Source organism: Odocoileus virginianus, chromosome 9, assembly GCF_023699985.2.
Source record: "Odocoileus virginianus isolate 20LAN1187 ecotype Illinois chromosome 9, Ovbor_1.2, whole genome shotgun sequence".
NCBI classification, from domain to species: Eukaryota; Metazoa; Chordata; class Mammalia; order Artiodactyla; family Cervidae; genus Odocoileus; species Odocoileus virginianus.
Window position 1 is genome coordinate 62,040,274 of NC_069682.1, and position 26,498 is coordinate 62,066,771.

The 26,498-nt window shown below is 44.6% G+C and overlaps 1 long non-coding RNA gene across 4 annotated transcripts in view; it reads left to right on the forward strand.

Annotated features, from left to right (window-relative positions):
- LOC110136425 (uncharacterized) overlaps positions 1-26,498 on the forward strand; it is a 70,281-nt gene extending 43,783 nt beyond the window's left edge. For 2 of the 4 annotated variants that reach the window (XR_011489271.1, XR_011489272.1), the window contains exons 2-3: positions 25,497-25,711; positions 26,156-26,498. This is a non-coding gene — a long non-coding RNA (uncharacterized lncRNA). Of the gene's footprint in view, positions 1-20,852; positions 21,016-22,571; positions 22,640-25,496; positions 25,712-26,155 lie in introns of those variants that run through there. The other 2 variants (XR_011489270.1, XR_002313647.2) reach the window with 2 other exon arrangements.

Sequence of the window (26,498 nt, forward strand, 5' to 3'; positions counted from 1 at the left end):
AGTTTCCACATATGGGCATGGTAATACCTACCTCTGAAGTCCCAAGTGGATCTAGTGGTAAAGAACCCATCTGCCAGGGCAGGAGACACAAGAGACATGGGTTTGAACCCTGGGTTGGGAAGATCCCCTGGAGAAGGAGATGGCAACCCACTCCAGCATGCTTGCCTGGAGAATCCCATGGATAGAGGTGCCTGCAGGCTACAGTCCTTGGGGTTGCAAAGAGTTGGACACAACTGAGCGACTGAGCACAACTTGGAGTTGTAAGAATTAAATGAGATGATGGGTTGACAGGTGTTAATATTTAGCATAGTTTGCAGGGATGGTTAAACATTATTGAAGGTTTAGCCAGTTGAATTCTCTTATGTCTCTTTCAGTCTGTTTCTTTGTCTATCTACATGTTTTTAGTTTTTCCCCCTCCATTCTCCTTACCTCTTTCAGGATCCAAGTCTAGTCTGATTTGCTGTGTGTCTTTGGGCAAATCCCTTCCAGTCTCTGGGCCTGCTCCCCCCATCAGACTGGATTGTGTTGACAAGGCTGTTGGTGTCTCCCTTCTCCTCCCTTCCTCCCTCAGCTGGCCCTCCTGCCCTGTCATTCATCCCCAGACTCATTTTACAGGTCAGTTCCCTTTAATTAGTGAGGGTCTGAGCCTTTTCCCTCGCAGAATGGAAACTGCAGGTTCATCAAAATCTCATTAACCTCCATTCCCTCTGTGGCCCTGCGGGGGTCAGAGCTGTCTCAGGCTGGGGGAGGCCACCTCCCAGCCAGCGGGGGTCCAGGTTTTATCTGAGGTTGGGGGTAAGGTGGGGGTTCTGGTTTGCTAGTTCCAGACAATATTCTGGCCCCAACCCCCTGCCCTGCCAGCCCTCATCATCTGGGGGATCAGGGGAGGGAGGGAATCTTCGGCGCTTTAATTTGAAAACTTGCCAGAGGACCAAGGGACTTGGGAGCAGAGGCAAACGGCTGACTTCAAATGAATTAATGCTTGGCTTGTAGCTGACAATTTTCTCTGCTTTCATGTCGCCTGGCTCTTCTTTCTCCTTTCATTATTTTCTTACTTGGAGGGGTTACACGGTCTGCTGCCGTCTCCTCTGTCACGCTTTAAGTTTTAGTCTGGACCTTGTCTGAGTTTGGCTCTGGGTGAACCAGCCCTCACCCACCAGCCCTTCTCGTGAGAGCAGCCCCTTTGGAGGAGCTTGAGAGCAGGGTTTCCCTGTGGGGACCTGGGGATCCAGCACTGTTGCCTCCTTACTGTGGGGCCTTGGGCAAATAGCTTACGTGCATGCGTCCAGAGTCACTTCAGTCGTGTCTGACTCTTTGTGACCTATGGACTGTAGCTTGCCAGGCTCCTCTGTCCGTGGGATTCTCTAGGCAAGAATGCTGGAGTGGATTACCATTTCCTCCTCCAGGGGATCTTCCCCACCCAGGGATCAAACCCTGGGTCTCTTAGTCTCCTGCATTGGGAAGTGGGTTCTTTACCATTAGCGCTTCCTGGGAAATGAAAAATGAAAAAGGAAACATTAATCTCTCAGTCTGGACTGTACCATGCCAGGCTCCTTTTCCCGTGGAATTCTCCAGGCAAGAATACGGGAGTGGGTTGCCATTCCCTTCTTCCTGCGATCTTCTCGACCCGGGGATCGAACCCTTGTCTCCTGCACTGCAGTCAGATTCCTTACCATCTGAAAAACCAGGGAAGCCTTAGGCAATAGCTCCACCTCTCTGAACCTCACTTTCCTCACCTATTCTGAGAAGAAAATGAGATAATGTATTTAGTACCTGGAAACGACTTTGAAAACCACTGTGGCAGTGTCTTACAACATTAAAGTGTACTTATCATAGATCCTGATCATCCCAATACTAATGTATTTTTTCAAGAGAAATGAAAACCCTGGTATACCAAAGACCTATCTGCAAGTGTTTGTCAAACTGGGAAACTGTCACAAACTGGAAACAACCTAAAGGTTCATCAGTTGGCAAATGGATAAATAAATTGCAGTACATCCATACTAGGCAAATGCCTCGGCCATAAAAAGAAACAAACTATTGGACTTCCCTGATGGTCCAGTGGTTATGAATCCACCTGCCAATACACAGAACGCGGGTACAATCCCTGGTCTGGGAAGATTTCATGTGCTGTGGGGCAGCTAGGCCCATGCGCCACAACCACTGAGCCCGAGCTCTAGAGCCTGCATGTCACAACTACTGAAGTCCACGCCCCTGGAGCCCATGCTCTCCAACAAGAAAAGCCACCGCAGTGAGAAGCCTGTGCACTGCAATTAGAGGGTAGCCCCTGCTTGCCGACTAGAGAAAGCCCGTGTGCAGCAACAAAGACCCAGTACAGCCAAAAATAAATAAATAATAATAAAGAAATAACTTGTCCCCAACGACATGTTAAATCTCAAAGGTATTCTGCTTCGTGAAAGAAGCAGATGACTCAAAAGGTTAAATGCTAAATGATTCCATTTAATGACAGTCTGGAAAAGGCCAGACTCTAAGCACAGAAATGAATGGTTGCCAGGAGCTAGAGCTCAGGGATGGGGAGGACAGGTGGGAATCAATTGCAGAGGGGCACAGAGCACCTTTAGGAGGGGGCTGGAAATCTCCCACATCTTGTTTGTGGTGGTGAAGCTGGTGTATGCATCTGTCAAAACTCATCCAACTACATACTTTAAAGGGGGAGGTGTGATTGCATGAAAATTATATCTCGATAATCCTTACTTTAAAAAATTATGTTAAGCAATAAAAAATGTTAGTGATTTTAAATTTTATTTTGCTTTTTCATTGAGGTGTGCGGTGCACAAATAGTCTAGTTACTCCATGAAGTGTACCAATCTTATGTATATATTGTGACAACTTTTTGCATTTTTGTATCTCCCATCTATTGATACATCAGGATAAGGGACATTTCCAACTCTTCAGCTCCAAGACCACAGTTCTCAAAGCTGACCACTATTTTGATTTCCATCACTACTGGTTAGTTTGGGGAGATCTCTGAATTTCACATAAATAGAATTATCAAGTATATAATCTTTAGTGTTTGGCTCCTCGCTGGTTGGGCTTTCCTGGTGGTTCAGATGGTAAAGAATCTGCCTGCTTTGCAGGAGACTCAGGTTTGCTCCCTGGGTCAGGAATGTCCCCTGGTGAAGGGAATGGCTACCCACTCCAGTACTCTTGCCTGGAGAATTCCACGAATAGAGGAGTCTGGTGAACTACAGTCCATGGGGTCACAAAGAATCATTAGTTATTGAAGTCATCTTTTAAAGTCACAAATCAGATCACGTCATTTCTTGATTAAAAGACCCCTGACCCATTTCTAATAAGCTTCTGATAAAAACTTCAAACCCTTACCCTGACCACCAGGCTGTGCATGTTCTGCCCTTTCAGGAACCTGTCTCTGGCTTGCCCTCTCTGGCCACACATGACACTTTCGGGCTGTGAGATCTCTGCCCTCTTGGATTCTTCTGCCTGAAATGTCCTCCTGCAGGCCTGGCTCCTTCTTGTCATTTAAGTCTCTGCTTCTGAGTCATCTCTTCAGAGAGGTTGTCCCCATCTCCCCACACTAATGAATTCCTTATCCCACTGCTCGGTTATTTACCATCTCCGTACCCACTGGCCTTTCTGTAACTCTCATTATGGCTTATAATTGTTTGTTTAGGGGTTGCTGGCCTTTATCGCTGCTTAGTCTGAGACTTCCTGCCAAAGCCGGGACTGAGTCTAATCTGCCTGCATGACCAAGGTGCTTAATACATATTGCAGGAGTCAATACAGACATCACTTTAAAACATATATATTTATGTTTTTATTTGGCTGTGCAAGGTCTTAATTCTGGCATTCAGAATCTTTAGCTGTGGCACATGGGATCTACTTTGCTGAACAGGGGTTGAACTTGGGCCCCCTACATTGGGAGCGTGGAATTGTAGCCCCTGGACCACCAGGGAAGTCCTTGTGCATCAGTTTTTTATTTAGAAGCTGGTTTCTGATACGACTCCCCAAATTCTCTTCCCAATAACATGGCAAGGGCAGCAGGCAGTATCAGCATCTCCCCAGCAGAAGAACCTGAAGCACTTAGTCTGGTGGCTCAGGTCATGTAGCAAGTCCCAAGAGGGCTGGGATCTGTTGCCTCCTTTTTGCCCCCTTTCCTACCTCCCTGGGCCAGCAGAGCCTGCCCTGGCCTGCACCCACTTCTTTGTTGATGTTGTTGTTAAATTAAAGCATAATTTACATGCCATAAAAATTTAAGTGTACTCTTGATGAATTTTTACTTAGGTATACATTCACAGAGGGCTTCCCTTGGTGGTTCAGACGGTAAAGCATCTGCCTGCAATGTGGGAGACCCGGATGCAATCCCTGGGTTGGGAAGATCCCCTGGAAAAGGAAATGGCAACCCACTCCAGTACTCTTGCCTGGAAAATCCCATGGACAGAGGAGCCTTCTAGGCTATAGTACATGGGGTCACAAAGAGTCGGACATGACTGAGCGACTTCACTTTCACTTTCTTTCACACTCACAGAACCCCTACCCCTACTGAGATATAGAACAGCATACTAGAAGCCTCCTCACAGTGGACCCCTTCTAGTCAACACCACCCTCCTTCCAAGGGGAAACATTAGTCTCAATTCTATCACCATAGTTTGCATGGTTTTGAACTTCATGTAAAGGACTCATACACTATGACCTCATTTGTCTCACTCAACACAATATCTGGCAATTCATCCATGCTGTTGCATGTAACAGTAGCTTGTTTTTTGACTTTATTGCCATGTACAGTTCCATTATATGGCTAGACCATGATTTGTTTATTTGTTCTGCTGGGAAAGATTGAAGGTGGGAGGACAAGGGGACAATAGAGGATGAGATGGTTAGATGGCATCACTGACTCGATGGGCAAGAGTTTGAGAAAGCTCCGGGAGTTGGTGATGGGCAGGGAAGCCTGGCATGCTACAGTCCATGGGGTCACAAAGAGTCAGACATGACTGAGTGACTGAACTGAACTGAACTGAACTGCTGATAGGTGTTTGAGTTGTTTCCAGGTTTTGGCGATTGTGCGTAAAGCTTATATGAACATTCTTTGGTAGATGTAAGCATTAATTTTGTTGGGCGTATACCTAGGAGCGTCCCAGGTGGCCCTAGTGGTAAAGAACCTACCTGCCAATGCAGGAGACATAAGAGACAAGGGTTCGATCCCTGGGTCGAAAAGATCCCCTAGAGGAGGTCATGGCAACCCACTCTAGTATTCTTGCCTGTAGAATCTGCATGGACAGAGGAGCCTGGCAGGCTGCGGTCTATAGGGTCACAAAGAGTGGGACATGACTAAAGTGGCTTAGCACAGCACATACCTAGGAGCAGACTGCGTATGCAGTTAGCTTTCCCAGATACTGACAAACACTTCCAAAACAGTTGTAACTCATACATTTTAGGAACCCAGCAGCTGGAAGTTTCAACACTGTCTCCCTTGCTGCCTCCAAACCTCCTGAGATTGGTTACGTCACAAAGCTACTCCTCTGCTGGGGGCTGGGCCCCAGAGCTACCCTGTGGCAGCCACCCTCCACCATTAGCAGTCATGGCAGAGAAGGGAGGTACTGAGCTGAGTGGCAGGGCAGACCTTTCTGCTGGGAGGCTGGCTGGCTCTCTGAGCCCAGCAAAGTTTAGGCCGCCTTGCATTTTCCCCTCCAATGATCTCAGCTCTTAGGGGCAATTAGCCGTCACTGGAGCAGGGAGCTCAGAATACTAACTAGTCGTCGTCTATTGTGGGGAGCATTTCTTACTCTCCACCTGGGCTGAGGCCTCACCTTGCTAATGAATGGAGATTCAGGGGAGGGGAGCATCCTTTGTTATTACCCCTGTGCATTTTGCTAGTCTTCTGGGCTGCCAGATGCTCTTTCTGGGGAAGTGGAAATGGTGTCTGGTGCCACTCTGCTGTTGCATGCCTCCAGGGACAGATACTCATCTCCACTCCTGGCTGCTGGTTGCCCCTTCAGGCTGCCCTGCCCTGTACTTCTTTTTTCATCATGGTGCTGTTTGTAGCTGCCCTAAATTGAAAATATGCTAAAAGTCCGTTGGAAGGGGATCAATTAAGTAAATTGCATGTTATATACAATTAAATATATAATGAATATGCTGCAGCCACTATGTACAGAAATAACACATGTCTACATCATGCTCCTCTGATGTGATGCTGGCAGAGGTCACAGCATCACTCCTGTGCAATTCTTACAAAAAATGCATGCTCTCCATCTAATCGTGAGAAGCCACCAGACAAATCAAAATTGATGGACAGTCTGCAAATTAACTGACCAACAGTTTTTAGAAAGTGTTAAGATCATGAAAGACAAGGAAAGACTGAGAAATTACGACAGATTGGAGGAGACCAAGGCGGCCTGACAACTATATACAATGGAAGATCTTGGAACAGAAAAAAAACATTAGTGGAAATACAGGCAAAAATCCAAATTCAGTTTGAAGATTACTTTATAATAGTGTTATGAATGTTAATTTCCTGCTTTCAACAATTATTTTATGATTATATAACTTGTTTCATTTAATATTTTTTTAATGTGAACGATTATTAAAGTCTTTATTGAATTTGTTACAATATTGTTTCTGTTTTGGTTTTTTGGCTGCAAGGCATGTGGCATCTTAGCTCCCTGACCAGGAGTCGAACCCACACCCCCTACACTGGAAGGTGAAGTCTTAACCATTGGACCAATAGGGAAGTCCCTAATGTGTTGACATTAGGGAAAGCTGGGTGAGGAGTACGTGTACTATTTTTCCAATGTTTCTGTAAATTTAAAATTATTCCAGAATAAAAATTAAGAAAAAATGTGAGTGTAGATCAGAGTTCCTTCTTAACCTTTGCTGTGCCATAGACCTTTAAGGTGAGGTCCATGGCCACTTTTGCAGGAATAATGACTTTAAACCTGTAAAATAAGATGTTGAAGCTTTCCAAGAAGACTAATTATATTAAAATAGTTATTTAAATATTTTAAAATTTCTGATATAGGAGGATTCATGCTTCTTTATTATATTCACTAAAAAGTGCTAGCAGCCAGTATAATAGCCACTGGCGTTTCGAAAGAATGATGAGTATAAACAATATTTCAAGCAACAATGGTAATTTACTATGAAAACATCTATGATCACTTCTGATGGCAGGAATACTCCTAATACTACTCTGGCTTGTTGCCTACGTTCAAGTTGAAGGAAATGAGAAATTTCAGTTAGAGGTTAGTGAAAATAAGGACATAATTTTTTCCCCATTCAAATTCACAGACCCCCTGAATTCTATTTGCAGTCTGGCAATATCTATTACATCCCTAATGTAAATGTATATTTATTGAACTGGAAAGAAGCCCATAATATATTGGTAATGGAGGAAAAGAAGGTTATAAAGCAATATATACAGTAGGGTCCTATTTTTGTAAGTTAAAAATGTGTGTGTGCATTATGTATTCATTCAATAAGCATTTCATGATCATCTACCTTGAGCCAGACTCTGGGAACATAACAATAAAAGACATGGTTTCACTTTCCCAGTGCAGGTCAGCTGGAAGCATTAATAACTTGCAACAAAATGGCATGTGACTATTTGGTTATTCACTTTTCCTTCTTGTTTAACTGTATTTTCTAATTTTTCTAAGTAAAACGTATTGAAAGTGTTAGTCGTTCAGTCGTATCTGACTCTTTTTGCCTCCATGAACTATAGCCTGCCAGGTTCCTCTGTCCATGGAATTCTCCAGGCAAGAATACTGGAGTGGGTAGCCATTTCCTTCTCTAGGGGATCTTCCCAATTCAGGGATCAAACCAGGGTCTCCTGGATTGCAGGCAGATTCTTTATGGCCTGAGCCAGGGAAGCCCAAACATGTATTGGGGTTAAATATTTTTTTAAAACAAAAGAGAATGGACTTCCCTGGTGGTCCAGTGGTTAAGACTCCATGCTTCTAATGCCAAGGGTGTGGGTTACATCCCTGGTCGGGGAAATAAGATCCTGCATGCCACATGGTGTAGCCAAAAGAACAAACAAACAAAAAGACAAACAGAGGATAAAAGCAAAGAAGAAGAAAACTCATCTTCTCAAGCTGAACCCTGCCTGTAGGTCACATACCTCATTGCTCCCAGATCTGTCTTCTCATCCCCACCATCCTCATCCCACCTTAGGGAATTCCTCATCCAACATCATCTTGAGTCTTTTCACTAACACAGTGACCTTTCTCTGGACACACCCTGCTTTTCCCACATCCCTCTTCCAGAGTGACATTGAGTGCTGAGCTCCAGTTGGTCTCACTCAGATTGTAAGCAGACCATCACCTTCCTCCCTCTGGACACCATGCTTCTATTTACGTAGCCTAAGACAGTAATCATTCTAAAAACTGTTTTATTGAGATATAACTGATATACCATATGTATTCATTTTGCACTGCTGCTGCAACACTTTGTCACAAATTTAAATAACAAAAATGCATTATCTTATACCTCTGTAGATCAGAAATCTGATGTAGATCTCACTAGACTAGGATTAAAGTGTCAGCAAGGCTGTGTTTCCTAAACTCACTAGGGGAGAATCCGTTTTCTTACCTTTTCTACCTTCTGGAGCTTGCCTGCGTTCCTTGAATTGTGGTTCCCTTCTTCCATCTTCAAAGCCAGCAATGTTGGGATGACTCCTTCTCACAATACCATCTCTCTGGTTCTCTTCTCAGAGTCCCTCTTCCATTGTTTAAAGTCCCTTGAGGTTACATTGGGCCCACTGGATAATCTAGGATAATCTCCCTGGTTTATTTTTATTTTATTCTATTCTACTTTAAAGTCAAGTGATCAACAACTTTAATCCCACTCGCATTCTTCTTTTTTTTTTGATGTGGGTCATTTTAAAACCCTTAATTGCATTTGTTACAATGTTGCTTCTGTTTTATGCTTTCCTCCCTTGGCTGTGGGGCATGTGGGACCTTAGCTTCCTGACCAGGGATGGAACCTGCACCCCCTGAATTGGAAGGCACAGTCCCAACCACTGGATGGCCAAGGAATTCCCCCACCTGCATTCTTAATTCTTGTTTGCCACATAACCTACCATATTCAGAGGTTTCAGGGATTAGGGCACAGACATCTTTTAGGGGTCCTGTACCATACAATTCACCATTTAAAGTATACAACTCAATAGTTTTTTAGTATATTCATAGAGTAATTGGAAACCATCACCACTTCAATTTTAGAACATTTTTCATAACCCCCAAAAGACAAACTAAACCTATTAACAATCACCCCATTTCCTCCTAGTTCCACACAGATCCTCCCCTTCTCTGGCCCCAGGCAACCATTAGTCTATTTTCTGCCATGATAGATTTGCCAATTCTGAACATTTCATATAAATGGAATCAAATAATATGCAGTACTTGGAGACTGGCTTCTTTCACTTAGCATAGTATTGTACATGCATCAGTATTTTATTCCTTTTCACTGTCAAATGATATTCCATTGCAGGCATTATATCACATTTTATTTATCCATTCATCATTCCATTATGTAATGGGCATATGGGTTGTTTCCACTTTTTTGACTACTATATATAATGCTGCTATAGACATTTGTGAGCACATTTTTGTGTGAACATGTTTATATTTCTCTTAGGCATATACATAGAGTTGGAATTAATGCATCGTATGAGAACTTTGTACTTAAGATTCGAAGAATCACCAGACTGTTTTCCAGAGCAGCTGTACCATCTGACATTCCCACTAGTGGTGAATGAGGGTTCCAGTTTCTCCAAATCCTCACCAACACTTGTTATTTTCCAGTAACTATCTAGTAGGTATAAAGTAGTTATCTCCTGGTTTTCATTTGTGTTTTCATAGTGGTTAATGATGTTGGGCATCTTTTTATGTGCTCTGAGCCATCTATATATCTTTAGTGAAATGCCTATTTAGATTTTTTGTCCATTTAAAAAACCTGAGTTATCATTTTATTATTGAGTTAGAAGAGTTCTTGATATAGTCTGGTTCCAAGTCCCTTATCAGACACAAGATTTGCAAATATTTTCTCCCATTTTTTGGGCTGTCTTTTTATTTTCTTGATGGTATCATGTGCAGCACAAATGTTTTCGGTTTTGAAGAAATTTAACTAGCTTTTCTGTAGCCACTTGTGCTTTTGGTGCTCTTAGAGACCAACTCAAAGTGATGAAAGATTGCTCTTATTGTTCACTTATTCTAAAAGTTTTATAGTTTTAGCTTGTATACTTAGCACTATAATCCATTTTGAGTTAGTTTTTGCATATGGTGTGAGCTAGGGGTGTGGTTATCCAGTTGTTACAGCACCATTTGTTAGAAAGACTACTCCTTCCTATTGGCACTTTGTTGAATGTCAATTTACTATAAATGTAAGGGTTTCTTTCTGGACTCTCAGTTTTGTTCCATTGATCTATATGTCTTTCCACTGTCATGCTGTCTTGATTACTGCAGCTTTGTCAGAAGTTTTGAAATCAGAAAATGTGATTCCTCTCATTTTATTTCTTTTTCAAAGTTGTTTTGGCTATTTGAAGCTCCCTGTAATCCTGTATGATTTTTAGAATCACCCTTCCATTTTATGCAAAAAATAATAATAATAATAATAAATAAATCCAGCTGTAATTCTGGTAGAATTTGCATTGAATCTGTATTTCAGTTTAGGCAGTACTGCCGTCTTAAAAATATTAAATCTTCTGATCCATGAGCATGTGATGTCTTTCCATTTACTTAAATCTTCTTTAATATACTTCAACAGTATTTTGTAGTTTTCAGAGTACAAGCTTTACACTTCTTTTGTTAAAGTTATTCCTAAGAATTTTATTCTTTTTGCTGCTATTGTAAGTGGAATTGTTTTATTAATTTCATTTTTGGATTGTCCATTGCCAGTGTATACAAACACAATTAACTTTTGAAAATCTTGTATCCCATGACCTTTCTGAATTCATTTATTAGTTCTAATAGGTGTTTTTTTTTTTTAAATAGGGATTTCCTAGGATTTTCTCTGTATAAGATCATGTCAAAAAATAAAAAAATAAAAAAAAGATCATGTCATCTACAATTAGAAACAGTTTCACTTTTCCTTCCCAGTCTGGAAGGTTTTGTTTCTTTTTCTTGCCTAAGTGCCATGGCTAGAACCTCCAGTATAATTTTTTTTGGTAAGATCTTTTTTTCCCATTTATTTTTATTAGTTGGAGGCTAATTACTTTACAATATTGTAGTGGTTTTTGTCATACATTGACATGAATCAGCCATGGATTTACATGTGTTCCCCATCCTGATCCCCCCTTCCACCTCCCTTTCCACCCAATCTCTCTGGGTCTTCCCAGTGCACCAGGTCCGAGCACTTGTCTCATGCATCCAACCTGGGCTGATGATCTGTTTCACTATAGATAATATACATGTTTTGATGCTGTTCTCTCAAAACATCCCACCCTCGCCTTCTCCCACAGAGTTCAAAAGTCTGTTCTGTACATCTGTGTCTCTTTTTCTGTTTTGCATATAGGGTTATCGTTACCATCTTTCTAAACACCATATATGTGTTAGTATACTGTATTGGTCTTTATCTTTCTGGCTTACTTCACTCTATATAATGGGCTCCAGTTTCATCCATCTCATTAGAATTGATTCAAATGAATTCTTTTTAACAGCTGAGTAATATTCCATGGTATATATGTACCACTGCTTTCTTATCCATTTGTCTGCTGATGGGCATCTAGGTTGCTTCCATGTCCTGGCTATTATAAACAGTGCTGCAATGAACATTGGGGTGCACGTGTCTCTTTCAGATCTGGTTTCCTCAGTGTGTATGCCCAGGAGTGGGATTGCTGGGTCATATAGCAGTTCTATTTACAGTTTTTTAAGAAATCTCCACACTGTTTTCCATAGTGGCTGTACTAGTTTGCATTCCCACCAACAGTGTAAGAGGGTTCCCTTTTCTCCACACCCTCTCCAGCATTTATTGCTTGTAGACTTTTGGATAGCAGCCATCCTGACTGGTGTGTAATGGTACCTCATTGTTGTTTTGATTTGCATTTCTCTGATAATGAGTGATGTTGAGCATCTTTTCATGTGTTTGTTAGCTATCTGTATGTCTTCTTTGGAGAAATGTCTGTTTAGTTCTTCGGCCCATTTTTTTATTGGGTTGTTTATTTTTCTGGAATTGAGCTGCCGGAGTTGCTTGTATATTTTTGAGATTAATCCTTTGTCTGTTGCTTCGTTTGCTATTATTTTCTCCCAATCTGAGGGCTGTCTTTTCACCTTGCTTATAGTTTCCTTTGTTGTGCAAAAGCTTTTAAGTTTCATTAGGTCCCATTTGTTTATTTTTGCTTTTATTTCCAATATTCTGGGAGGTGGGTCATAGAGGATTCTGCTGTGATTTATGTTGGAGAGTGTTTTGCCTATGTTCTCCTCTAGGAGTTTTATAGTTTCTGGTCTTACATTTAGATCTTTAATCCATTTTGAGTTTATTTTTGTGTGTGGTGTTAGAAAGTGTTCTAGTTTCATTCTTTAACAAGTGGTTGACCAGTTTTCCCAGCACCACTTGTGAAAGAGGTTGTCTTTTTTCCATTGTATATTTTTGCCTCCTTTGTTGAAGACCAGTATAATTTTGAATAGACTGGGTGAGAACAAGTATCTTTGCTTGCTACTGATCTTAGGAAGGAAATGCGTTTGGCCACATTGAATATATTAGGTCTATTTTTTTTTTTTTAGATGGCCTTTAGTGGATTGAGGAAGTTCTCTTCTTTTCCTATTTTGTTGAGTGTTTTTTATAATGCAAGGGTGTTGGATTTTGTTGAATGCTTTTCCTGCATATATTGAAATGATCATGTGGTTTTTGTCCTTTATTCTATTGCGATGGTGTATTATATTAACTGATTTCATGTTAACCCAACCTTGTACTCCTGGGATAAATTCCACTTGGTCATATCATATAATCTTTTTATATGTTGCTACATTTGCTTTGCTAGTATTTTATTGAGATTTTTACATCAGTATTCATTCATACGTTGTTCTATAGTTTTCTTTCCTTGTGATGTCTTTAACAATCAAGTTTTTAAAAGTCACATTACATTGTTGACAGCAATTCTGTTGTCAACCACATCCTCCTGCACAAGACAAGATGTTTGGAGACCTGGAATGGCTCCGAAATTGACAAAAATCACACACTGCCGTCTTCAACATGCCTTTTCTAGATCTCAGTCTCCTCTTATATAATTACAAAGTTTTAAACTCTTCAAGTCAAAGAGTGTCATGGCTGGAATGGAATCCCAGTCCAGTGCTCTTTCCCTGGGACCAAATCTGAAAAGGTCTTCATTGTCCCCAGTGATGAATAAGATAGATCAGCCCTTTTTAAACAAAGTATACTTGAACAGGTATATAAGTCATCAGGGAATCTTAAAATGCAGGTGCTGCTTCCATTGGTCTAGGGAGGGTCTTGAGATTCTACATTTCTCACAAACTGGATTGTGCTGCTACTGACCCATGGACTCCACTTTGAGTGATAAAGAACTGTAACATTACTTCCCAAACTTTGGTCCCATAAGTGCCAACTTCATATTTTTTGTTATATTCTTCTTCCATCTATACTATTTTAAAAAATATTTTTTCTTTTAATTGGCTAGCAATTAAATGACTTTTTTGGGTGAGGTTTAGATTCATTCTAGACATCAAATTTTATGTGCTAGTTTTGAGTTTTATGTGCTAGTTATATTTTTTCTAACACACATCAAACATCCCTATTCAAATTACAAAATTGTTCATCTGTGTACTGCCAGAAATTATTCAAATTAAAAAACTGTTCATCTGTGTACTGCCAGAAATTATCTCATGTGCCACTGTTCCACACATCTTCATGGTAAGAACTTCCAAGGGACTGAGAATGGGGTTCTTGCCCTTTAAACATCATCACACTTTAATTGGATACCTTTGACTTGTGTCTTATGATTTCGCCCCATTTTTCTCACTGCAATTTGGCCAGTGATTCCTGTCTTTTCCTCTATTATACACTCTGATTAACTCAGCTGCACCTGTCAGCCTTTATTCCTGCGAGCGCATGGAGTGAGGCATGCTGAAGAAGTCGTTAAAATGCATGAGTTTGATGGTATTCACTCCTTTCTATGTAGAGCAGAGCATAGGGGGCTGAATGCTTGAACCAGCATCTGGGCTTCGTTCCACTGGCCTGGGGTTCTCGGACCTGGGTGAGGACACCTCTGGGAACCAATAGACCCAGCCTCACCTGGTGGACATAGTTGGGGGCACAGCTCAACTAGGTCTTTGCAAACTTTTGAGTTTCCTCCAGAGTGCCTGGTGCCATTAACTGTGGGAAGCGGGGGCTAGGCTATTCAGTGCATTTTACCTGGATTTCTCCGGGAACTGTGCTCATGACGATGGAGCAAGGCTGGCTCAGAGCCTTTTGAATCCTCTCATTTCTGTTTGTTTCTTTCGGGTATTTGTAGGACAAATCACTTAACTTCACGGAGCCTCCTGTCTCTATCTATAAAATGGGGCTGATAATGTTTGCCATGTGAGGTGGGAGGTGCAATAGTCGAGAATTCAGATTTCAGTGTCCAACAGGCTGTTCCTTTCATTTACAAAGTGTGGAATGTCTGTTTTCTCCTCTGTAAAATGGAGATAACAATACCGACCTCACAGTGACAATGGGAGGATTAAGTTGTGTTAAACTTGGGGCTGGCTTAGAGGGAGAACTCAATAGATGATAGCAGTTACTACAGTTATCCTCATCATCACCATTATTCTTATGTAAAATATTTAGCAAATTTAGAATATTTTTTAAACTATTTTTCTTTTTAATTTATTTGGCTGCGGTGGGTGTTAGTTGTGGCATGCGGGATCTTCAGTATTCATTGAGGCATGTGGGATATAGTTCCCTGACCAAGAATGGAACCCCGGCCCCTTGCATTGGGAGCATAGAGTCTTAGCCACTGGACCACCAGGGAAGTCCTGCAAACCTGGAATATTTTGATACTTGATACTAGTTTCTTCTTCCTTCCTCTTCCCCTCATTCCCCTTCTCCCTTCTTTCCTGTCCTCCCATCTTCCTTTCTTCTCCTTTCCTTTCACCTTCTCACCTTCCTAGATGCATCTGATTGTAGCTGTGAGGAGCAGTGGGTACTTAAATTGGAAAAGTGGATTCGTGGTCAGATCCTGGAGGGACTTAACTGTGAAAGGAAGGAGTGTAATCTTCAGCCAGAGGGCAATAGTGAGCTATTGAAGGTTGTAGAGCAGAAACAGAATATAGTGAAAGTGGGGACATGAACCTGGCAGCGCTGATTGGGAAGGAATGGTGAGGGTAGAAGCTGGAGCCATAGAGGTGGGACAACCAGAGAGGGTCCTGGAGATCAAGGGGTAAGGGTAGGACGAGGGGCTACCCTCGGAGGCAGTTTGTCTCAGAGATGCAGCCCCGTTCCCAACTTGCCCATAGAACCCAGCCAGAGCACCGTCCTCTCTGTGACCTCACCCAAGTGCCTAACCTTTCTGAACCAGCAGTAAAGAAGATCCGAGGCCTTGACTCTTTCTGGCTTCCCAGCAAAGACACTGCTGGATCCTCCAGGCTTCCATCATTTTCCAGGCTGCTCCTCGTTCAGAGATTAATTTGTTTACTCCCTTGCCTGGAGATGAACTGAGAGAAGTAATCGTCCATCAGCCACGGCTCCCCCAAACCCGCACCTCCCGCCCCGAATGTCCATTTTCTGGCAAAATATGTTCTTGCTGCCGCCAACACTGCTTGGAAAATGCTAATTTTATCCTCAAATTAAAATTTGTTCCTTTATCCTTGTTTTAATAAAAATGAAGGGTCCGGAAACATTGCTACGGTGCGGAAGAGAAAGATCCGACATAATTTTTAAAATGCCTTCAATCACGCTGCCTTCTGAACGGTCTGTCCTCTCGCCCTGACCTCCCCCCCCATTTACCCACCCCCTGAGGCAGCATTTACATTTCTTAATAACCACTCATTAATATTCATGAGAAGGGGCGGGTAATAATGGCTGAGCACACCGCACTAATTCAATTTCCACCGCCTCGGCGTGTTTACTTAATCACCAAGGGACCCGGGTAACTCAGCACAATTATTTATTTGGAATTAGATCTGGAGGCATCTGGACTGAAAACAGGGAACCAGGAGCAACGTGGAAATCGAATTCTCTTTGTCTTTCCCTCCCAGCCACCTCCTCCTGACTGTCTGCCAAGGCTCCAGGCAGCCAGTACGGCGTGGAGGACAAGCCTCCGTGCTGATCAGGCTCTTCCTCAAGGCACTGGCTTGTGCTGAGCTTGAATGCATTCCAGGTGCTCTAGCCCTGGCAGGAATCTCTCATCAACAGTGGTCTAAGAGGTATTGCCAGGTCCAGTAGTGGGCTAGGCTACCATCTCAGCCAAGAGGGTGTCCATGCGTGTCTGGCCAGAGGTGGGGCCTCTGGGGGATACTGGGGGTTTGGCCCAAGCTGGACATGCAACATTGTCAAGCACTTGATCACAGGCCCCTGTAGAAGTGAGAGTTTGTGACATGGGATCTAAATAATGCCTGTTCATCATTCACTCTCAGCTCAACTGTCACCTCCTCCAGGGAGCCTTCCTTGACTCCCCCCCTACCCCCACCAGGCTAAGTTAGGTTATCCTTTTACAACCAGGATGGGCTTGGTCGTAGCACCTAGCCCACTATGGGTGTTCACACAATCAATTCTAATAAGTTTTTTAGGGTCTGTTTCTCCTAGTAGACTGTTAGCTCCATGGCGGCAAGTCCCATGGCTGTCCTGGTCATCCTTTATACTCAGCATCTAGAATGGCCAGCACAGGGGAGATGCTCTACAAATATTTTTTGGCACCTCATCTGCCGTCTGCCCCTCAGGTCTGTGGGTGGTGGGAGCCACCGGCTGTTATTCCCCTTTGGGCTCCTTCACTGTGTCCAGTTGGCTTCTCAGCTCTTCCATCACCTTCCATTTCCTGGATTAGAGTTCCTATTTTGTTAATATTCAAGTGTTTCCTGCTTAGACGCAGACTGAAATTCTCCCCTACCAGCGCTGGAAGCTCCTGGTGGGAAGGGCACCATCTTGTATCCCCAGGGCCCGGACACAGAGAAGCAATCAAAAGGAGAATGAATGAGTGACTTTCGTCGAGGAACCTATTTGCAGGGCAAGGGTAGAGATGGAGGTGTAGAGAATGGACTTGTGGACACAGTGGGGAAAGGAGAAGGTGGGACAAGTTGACAAAGTGGTATTGACATATATGCTTCCCTGGTGGCTCAGATGGTAAAGAATCTGCCTGCAATGCAGGAGGACCTGGGTTCAATCCCTGGGTCAGGAAGATCCCCTGGGGAAGGAAATGGCAATCCACTCCAGTATTTTTGCCTGGAGAATTCCATGGACAGAGGAGCCTGATGGGCTACAGTTCCTGGGGTCACAAAGAGTCAGACACAGCTGAGTGCCTAACACTTTCACTTTTTTCATGTGTAAAACAGACAGCTAGTGGGAGGCTGCTATATAACACAGGGAGCTCAACTTGGTGCCGTGTGATGACCTAGCCAGGTGGGATGTAGCGGGGTGGAACGGGAGGGAGGCTAAGAGGGACAGGATATATGTATTCTTATAGCTGATTCATGCTGTTGTACAGCAGAAGCTAACACAACATTATCAAGCAATCAAAAATAAATTTTTTAAAAAAGTAAAAGGCTTCTCTTTATGGGGGGAGAAACAACCCCAATAATAACACTAATCAATTGTCTTGTGAATAGAAAAGGCTTTATAAATAGCTCTAAGCCTGTAAAGTTCTTTGTCAACTATAAAGTTCCTGCCGCCACATCTGGCTGTCCTGTTTCAGAGCAGCTCAGCCTTCCCGCGGAGGTGGCTGCAGACTGGGGAGGCTGAGAGAAGAAAGAAAAGATAATGGATTAGAGATAACGTCTCAACCAAAGCACAAGAGGTGGGGCGGAGCACAGGATCAGCCGATGATTTAATCATCACAGGCTCATTTAGAGAGGCCTTTTCCTCCCTGCCTGTCTCCAAAGCACCTGGACCCCCATGTGCCGTGCCAAGTCCCTTCACTGAAATTTCTCAGAGCGGAGACCGGGTTGGAAGATGGTCAAGACCTGCCAGCTGACCTGCCTGGTGGGGGTTGGGGGGTGGCTCTCTAGGAGTCACCTGGGACCAGCAGGGCAGGTGGAATTTGGGCTTCAGAGAGGAGAAAGGGAATTTTCGAGGTGCAGGGGAGTGACCCAGCCTGTCTTAAGACTAGATTCTCTCCCAAAGTAGAGCCTGAGATAAGGACTTAGGGCATGTAATTTCCTTGAGAGGTGAGCATGGCAAGCAGGGGTGAGAGACTGGGGAGACAGGGAAGGAGCTGGTTGCTGCTGTGGATACCTGGGGCTCAGACCCCCGAGGACCCTCTGAGTACCAGGCACAATCATTCACCCCAAGGATGGGGGGCAGGGGCTCTTATCGACCAACTTACATTCCCCCAAGGGTTAAGCATCTCTGCAGGGGGCATGAACCCCCTTGTACCTCTGGACTGTGGCTATGGGTGGGTTGAGCAAGGGCTCAGGGCTCCCAAGAAAGCCTTGGGTGGAAAAATTAAGAGACTGCGTAGGTACTTGTGGGAGGATACTACCAGTGTGCATGGGTGCTATTCACCACGGCTGTGGCTGAAATGTGGGATGAGGGGCTCTGACATGGGATACCCACAGCTTCTTCCACCCCCTACTGCCACTGATGTTCTCCAGCCTGAGTGCCCAAGCTCCATGGCCTTTTCTCCCTTCTTTCCTCCTTCCTTCCTTTCATCCTCTCTTTCTCCCTTTCTTTTTCCTCTAATTCCTTCCACAAATACTTCCCCAGTTTTTATACACTAAAAACAGTGCTAGGTGCCGGGAAGAGTGGGTGAAAAAGACAGACATGGCTCCTGACCTGACAGCATGTATTCAGATAGAGAAGACGCTATAAATAAGTGTACGTGCAAATGAACAAGAAGATGCTTTCAGAGAGGAAGTGTTCTGAACGGAAGAAACAAGGAGATGGAGCAGAGAGAAAACCTGGGGAGGCAGAGAGAAGCCGCTTCAGGCAGGATTGCCAGGGAGGAGCCCTCTGGGGAGGTGACACAGAGCAGAGCCCAAATGATAAGTTGGAGTCTCCTACCACCAATGGCTTCTGACTCTGCAGTTCTGAAACTCTGAGGTTTCAGAAAGTGACATGACATGAAGTTTTTTTTGTTGTGAGAACCAATATAGGGTTATTGACTTTTTATTTTAACAAGTAAACACACACACACACACACACACACACACAATCTGACTTACAATGATCATTTACTATCACCCTAATTTCATAAGTATAAAGCCATTTTAAACACCCTTAAAGTAGGAAGGCCATGATCTTGGAATAAAGACTGATCTTTAAGTGAAATACACTTAGTTGTATCAAAAATGCCCTCATTTTGGCCCCTACTCTTGAAAACATCTCTCCATCTCAAGGTCTAACTTGGGTTTTAGGACACACTGTTGTTTCCTTTGTATTTCCGCCTCAGGGATTTTAGAAACAGGAGAGAAATGTGAGGATTGCTTTGATCTGCCCATATTCAACTATTTTTCCATCTGTAAAGTCATAGTGGGTAGCTGCTTGAATTCATACCTAAGGTATGGATTAGAAAGGGGGAAGTCTTAGCAATTCATTTTACAAGCACAGAAAGTATGTGGAAGTCCTCTCTCCCCCCACTACAATCTTCTCTGCATAGTGAACTCCTCTTTTACTCTCAAAACCCTATTCAAATATCCCTTCCTGGGTTACTCTCTGTGATCAGTCATCCATCCTCCTGTTCCCCTTGTAGAAAGTCCTGGCCTGTACTGAGCACATGTCTCCATACATTGTGATGGATGATTCTGGGTCGGGGGAGTCAGTTCAGTGTCCCTTCCAGATAACCTTGCATTTTCCCCAAACTCCTTACTGTGAATGTGGATAATTCAGAAATATAGGAAACAGAGAACTGTGAACAGAAGAAAAAGGCAAGTGAGGTAACATTTATCATGTGCCATTCAGATGCTTTGCATGTGTTGTTTCATCTGAAACCCTCACTTTCATAAAGACAGTCCCTCCCACACAACTGCTGTTCCTCATCCCATCCTTACACACTGTTTTTTTTCCATCTATGACACCCCCCCCCCTTTTGATCTCAGTTCCTGTCCCCACCCCGCTCCTGTAGGGTCTGTTTTCTTCTCCTGTGCACTTAAATGCATTTTACTATTATTATTTTTTAATGTTTTGGCCATACCAAGCAGCATGTGGGATCTTAGTTCCCCAACCAGGGATCGAACCCGCATCCCCTGCTGTGGAAGTGTGGAGCCGACCACTGGACCACCAGGGAAATCCCCCTCCCGTGCACTTAAAGGAATGTGGTAAATGCTTCCAGACCGCACCATGCGATTAGGGTCTGCACTCAGAGAAATGCTCAGAGACAGCAATGCTCAGATGAAGAGCCTGCCTGGCCCCCTTCTAGCCTGTAAATACCGGGATCCTTTAAACCAGGGACTCTTTTGTTCCAGGGATTTCCCTGGTGACTCAGTTGGTAAAGAATCTACCAGCAATGCAGGAGACCTGGGTTAGATCCCTGGGTCAGGAAGATCCCTTGGAGAAGAGAATTCTTGCCTGGAGAATCCTATGGATGGAGGACCCTGGAGAGCTACAGTCCATGGAGTCGCGAAGAGTCAGGCACGATTGAGTGTCCCAAGACTGTCCATTGGTTGGGACTGTCACTTGTCCCAAGACTGTCTAGAACCATTTCCGGTTCTGTGATGATGGTCCTGGAATGTTGAATCTCCCCTTCCAAGATTCTGGAATACTTAAGATTCTACAAAAAGAGGAGGAAGCTTTTGCTTTAGGACTTGAGCAGTCTCTGCTCCCTTGCCACGGGCCCCCAGGCCGCAGGACCCCAGACAGACCACTTGAGGCCAGGCCCAGCCCAGAGGAGAGCCCTGGCTTGCCTTGTCTTAAGGTCTACCAGCATGTGTGCGGTCTCGTTCATAATTGATCCAGGTGCCTGATGAGTGGGTGGCTGCAGATGCATGCGGGTGGAGCTGCGGGGGTCCCTGGAGAGACCCTCCTCTCCCCTCTGAGGAAGCAGGTGCCTCTGCCAGCCCCCGGCCCCTTCCTACACAATAGCTGCTTAACGCCTGGCAGTCCCCATGCCAGCCTCTGTCGCCCGCACCAACTATTTCCCATTTCTCATTCTCCTGAGCAAGGAGCCAGTTTTCACTCGGCAACCCTTTATCAACAGGCTCCTGGGACTTCTGTGGCAGTCCAGAGGCTAAGACTCCAGGCTCCCAATGCAGGGGACGCTTCTTCAATCCCTGGTCAGGGAACTAGATCACATGTGCTGCAACTAAGACTGGGCACAACCAACCAAATAAATAATTTAAAAATATATTCGCTGATTAAAAAAAGAAGATACTCAGTGACGAGTGTTGCTTCACAGATTGGGATTTCCAGAAGTGAGGTATTTATTAGGGATTAACACCTGTGAAAGGAAGAGGAGAGAGCAGGGTTAGATGGAAGTTGATCAGTCAACTGATGCAGGTTCTACAAAGCCTCAGGCAGCCCAGCAGGGAGCTCTGGAATGAGCATCGCCTGGCAGCATGGCTCTGCGTCAGGCCTTAAAACCCTGGCTCACCCAGTGACCAGATGCAGGCTGTCCTGGGAAGGGTGTGACCTCAGGCCAGGTGGCTCGCTGAGGCGGAGGCAGACCTGGAAGGGCTGACAGCTGTTGGCTGCTGTATGCTCCACACTGGGCAGCAAGCCCTTACTTAAAGGGGTGTCTGGGTAGCCTCTCTCTTTGTCCACCACCACTGCCATAATAGGGCTTCCCTGATAGCTCAGTTGGTAAAGAATCCACTTGCAGTGCAGGAGACCCTGGTTCGATTCCTAGGTCTTGAAGATCCCCTGGAGAAGGGACAGGCTACCCACTCCAGTATTCCTGGGCTTCCCTGGTGGCTCAGCTGGTAAAGAATCTGCGTGCAATGCAGGAGACCTGGTTTCGATCCCTGGGTTGGGAAGATGCCCTGGAGAAGGGTGTGGCAACCCACTCCAGTATTCTTGCATGGATAATTCCATGGACAGTGGAGACTGGTGGACTATAGTCCGTGGGATCACAGAGTCTGACATGACTGAGTGATTAACACTTTTGCTTGTCACATCATAGGGGTCTTTTACATTTTTATATTGGGGATCCATTTTTACCCTTTTCTTTTTTTAACTTTAAACTTTTCATTTTGTATTGGGGTATAGTGATTAACAACGGTGTGGTAGTTTCAGGTGAGTAGTGAAGGGACTCCGCCACACATATACACGCTCCTGTTTTTTTCTTTTTTTGCCATGCAGTGCAGCTTGTATGACCTCTTTCCCAATCAGGGATGAAACCTGGACCCACAGCAGAAAAAGCACAGAATGTTAACCATTGGATCACCAGGGAATTTATCCATTTCTTATGGGCACAAACAGTAACTGGATGGGGAACACCAAGGATAATCTTCCCCAAATTTTATCTCCATCAAGGGTCCTTAGCAGCCAGCCTTCTTTTCCCCATCTTCCTTTAGGAATCCCCTCCCCACTGTCAGTCCAGAGGTCCAAGTGGGACTCCACCTCCTGCACCAGAATAAAGCAGGTGAGCCAGCCTGAGCCAATCAGTGTATTATGTTCCCCTGGCCAGACCACTGGAGAAGGCAATGGCAACCCACTCCAGTACTCTTGCCTGGAAAATCCCATGGATGGAGGAGCCTGGTGGGCTGCAGTCCATGGGGTCGCTAAGAGTCGGACACGACTGAGCGACTTCACTTTCACTTTTCACTTTTATGCATTGGAGAAGGAAATGGCAACCCACTCCAGTGTAATTGCCTTGAGAATCCCAGGGACGGGGGAGCCTGGTGGGCTGTCATCTATGGGGTCGCACAGAGTTGGACATGACTGAAGCGACTTAGCAGCAGCAGCAGGCCAGACCATTAGTTCATAGCTGGCATATGACCCAGGGGAAACCAATCAAAGTGATTCCAGGACTCTGACTCTTAGGGGAGCTTCCAGAAAAGTTCTTGTTGCCCTTGAACTTGCAATAGAACTGGAGCTGCCGGTATGTTTCAGTTATTCATTGGTGTGTAACAAACCACCCCAAAACTTGGGAGCAAAGCAACAATGATTTATTATTTCCCAAGATTCTGTAGGTTGACAGGGGTGCTTCTGCTGCACATGATGTCGGCTGGGGTCACTCATGTGGCTGCATTCAGTTGTGACTGGACTAGAAAGTCCCAGGACCAATAGAGTTGGAGTAGGGAGATGGGTTGGGGGTGGGAGGTGGTCCACTCTAGGTGCTGACAATAAGGAAAAGCATTTTTTGCAAAAAGTTTAACAATAGCCATTGTTGTTGTTGCTATTTTAGTTTCTAAGTTGTATCTGAGTCGTTTCTGACCCCATGGACTGTAGCCCACCAGGCTCCTCTGTCTATGGGGTTTTCCAGGCAAGAATACTGGAGTGGGTTGCCATTCCCTTCTCCAGGGGAATCATTCTGAACCAGGGATTGAATTCAGGTCCTTTACCTCTCAGCCATGTGGGGAGCCCCAAAATGATAGTTAACATTGGTTAAAAGTCAGTCTGCTTTTTACCACCCAATGCTGACAATTCTAAACAATGTTTGAGTTAAACACCCCACTTCTAAGGCAGACTGCCACCCCCGCTTTTACAAAGTCTCTCGATTAGGGTCTGGAATCTCTGTGATGACTATTAGTTGGGGAACATCCGTTCTGCCCTATGTTGCCTTTTTTATCATATGGCAGGTCATCTTCCTGGATCCTTCCACGTGGTTTCCCCTCTACATCAAGATATCCCAGTATCCCTTTCAGCATGGCAACAGGATTCCAAGAGGGAACATTCCAAAACATCAAGCACAAGTGCTTCTGAAGCCTCTCCTGCCTCACCCATGCTAACATTCCATTGGTCAAAGCCAGTCAGATGGCCAAGTCCAGTGTTCGCTGTAGGAGGGGACGCACAAGGGCACAAATAATGGCAGATGTGGTTCACCCACGGCCACCACATGGGACTGACTTAGCACCAGAAGAGGGTCAAGCAGAGCCTTGAGCTGCCAGGGTGTAACAGGCAGGGTCCTTGAAGGAGCCAGAGGCACTGGAGCTGTAATTTCAGGAGACTATAATAAAGGAACTGTTGTGTTTAGGGAATTACGATAGTGTTTCAGGAATCCAACACAGGATGGTGAGGCTTCTCTGGGCTAGACAGTGGGGAGCCTTTGGCACCCCTAGTCTGAAGGGCAAGAGCCAGATGTGGTTACTGGAATCCAGGGAGAGTAGCTGTGGTTCCAGGAGGCTTCTGCCTGGCAGGAGCTGCAGCCTTCGGTGGAAGGAGCTTACAGGGAGGGACCTGGGAAAGAGAAACAATCTGCCTCTGTCTCCTCCCTCCTGATTGCTTGCTCTTGCTTCCCACTGGCCAAACCCTACTGGAAGTGAAAGGGAAGGGACCTTGCTGATGTATTCGGCCTCCATGGAATATGATTCTCTCTCCCATATCTCCTCTCCACTCTGTCCTTCAGGGCTTACAAGTAGACAAATCTGCAGAGGAGAAAGGGAACCTTTCACCGTATCACTCACTCTGTCCCCTCACATGTCTTTTTTTCTTTCTCCTGCAGATCTCAGCTCAAATGTCACCTCCTCCAGGAAGCCTTCCCTATGTTCCTACCCTTCTCTGTGCTCCCATAACCCTTAGACTGACTCTGCCACAGTTGTGCTGGCACTGTCTGTTGAAATGACTTGTTTTCCACTTTCCCACTATACTGGGCACTCCTCAAGGGCAAGGCCTGTGCTTAATGTCACTCTGTGGCTGCAGCTGTGCCTAACACAGGGTCAGGACGGTAGAAGTATTCATTCCTGTTTGCCAAGTAGATAAATGAATGCATATTCCCCTCCAGTTCTGCTCCACCTCTGGACCCCTACCCCTCAGGGGAGAAATGCTTTCTGAGAGCCCATGTGGAATAACTCAAGATCACCAATGGCAGGTGGGGGTGGGGGTGGGGGTGGGACATCCACCCTTGAATCCAGCTGTACTTTAGCACAGCCTCTCCTGCCCATGATGCCAAGGCCCTGTCAGAGGCATGACAAACAGCTTGGCTGATGGCTTATAATGTCAGAGATGATGGAAACAGGGAGGCAACGGCTGAAAGAATGGGTTGGGGACGCTTGTCATAACTTTATTTGTGGGAGGTGAGTTCCTGTCGGCTGGGTGATGGATGGTGCCAGGGCAGGCACAATACGGACCCTGCCACTGCATCTCCCCCTTCTCTCTAAACCAAATGGCTTTGGGGATGAAAAATGACTTTCTTGGGAGATCCAGGGGGAGGGGAACTTCAGGGGAAGGGGGCCTTGTGGTCGGCACCTTGAAATGACTTTTGCTTTTCTTGCTGAGAGTTCCATTTTGACTTGTCCAGACTTATAGTGTCTTTCCTTCCTCCCTTTCTTTGTTCCAAGGAGATTATTGAATAATCCCAGACATATTAGCTGCCTTAGTCCTCAAAACTGCCTAAAAAGGAATGAAGACTATACAGACGAGAGAGCTGAGGCTTAAAGGAAGAAAGTGGTATACCTAAAGTCCTCTGTGAAAGAAGTGGCAGACCTGGGATTCGAAGTTGGTTCTAGTTACTCTAAAACCTGAGCTCTCTCCATAAGGATGTGGTGAAGATCATGTAAGTAGCATGTGCCAAGCTCCTTAGAAGCACAGTAAAGAGAGTAGTTAATCTGATGGGGAAAAAATCAGGGAAGACTGCCCAGAAAAAATATTTGAGTTGATTCTTGAAGGGTGAATAAAATGTTAACTGATAGAGAAAGAGGATATTGGGGGTTGGGAAGAGAAAAGAGAGGCGTAGTGTACATTTTTGTTTGTTTACTCAAAAGCAGTCATTGCCCTCTTTCTCCTTTCTAATAGAAACTTGATTTGGGGGGTAATCCATCCTCCTACAAATGGGCACGATCTAAAGTTCAACTATTCACGAACTTTCCATTTTCCCTGTGGCTGATTGGTTAGGGAACAGGAATGAGAACAATTACAGCCAATAAAGTAAAAGGAATATTTTCTCAAGTACTTCTGGAAAAGGTTTTCTTGCTCAAAAGAAATCCCTCTTCTTTTGCAGGGTGTGGTCGTGTTTTGTGCATGATATCTGGAGATGTAGCAGCCATCTTGTGACCAGGAAGGTGAACCAACACATTAATGATGACATCATGGGAAGTTGGAAGGGACATCACTGAGCTGCTGAATTAATGACTCCTGCAGCCATTAAACCTTAAAACTTAATCTTTGAGTTGATACATTTTTCTCATTGTTAATCAACTAAATTGGTGGTTCCATTTTTGCAGCCCAAAGCACTCTGACTGATACAAGAGGATAAAAGGTTGCCAAGGCAAGTGGTTGTCTTCACTGCTCGGGCCTGGGAGGGATTAAGGTGCAGGCTTTGCAGTCAGACAGAGCCAAGGCAA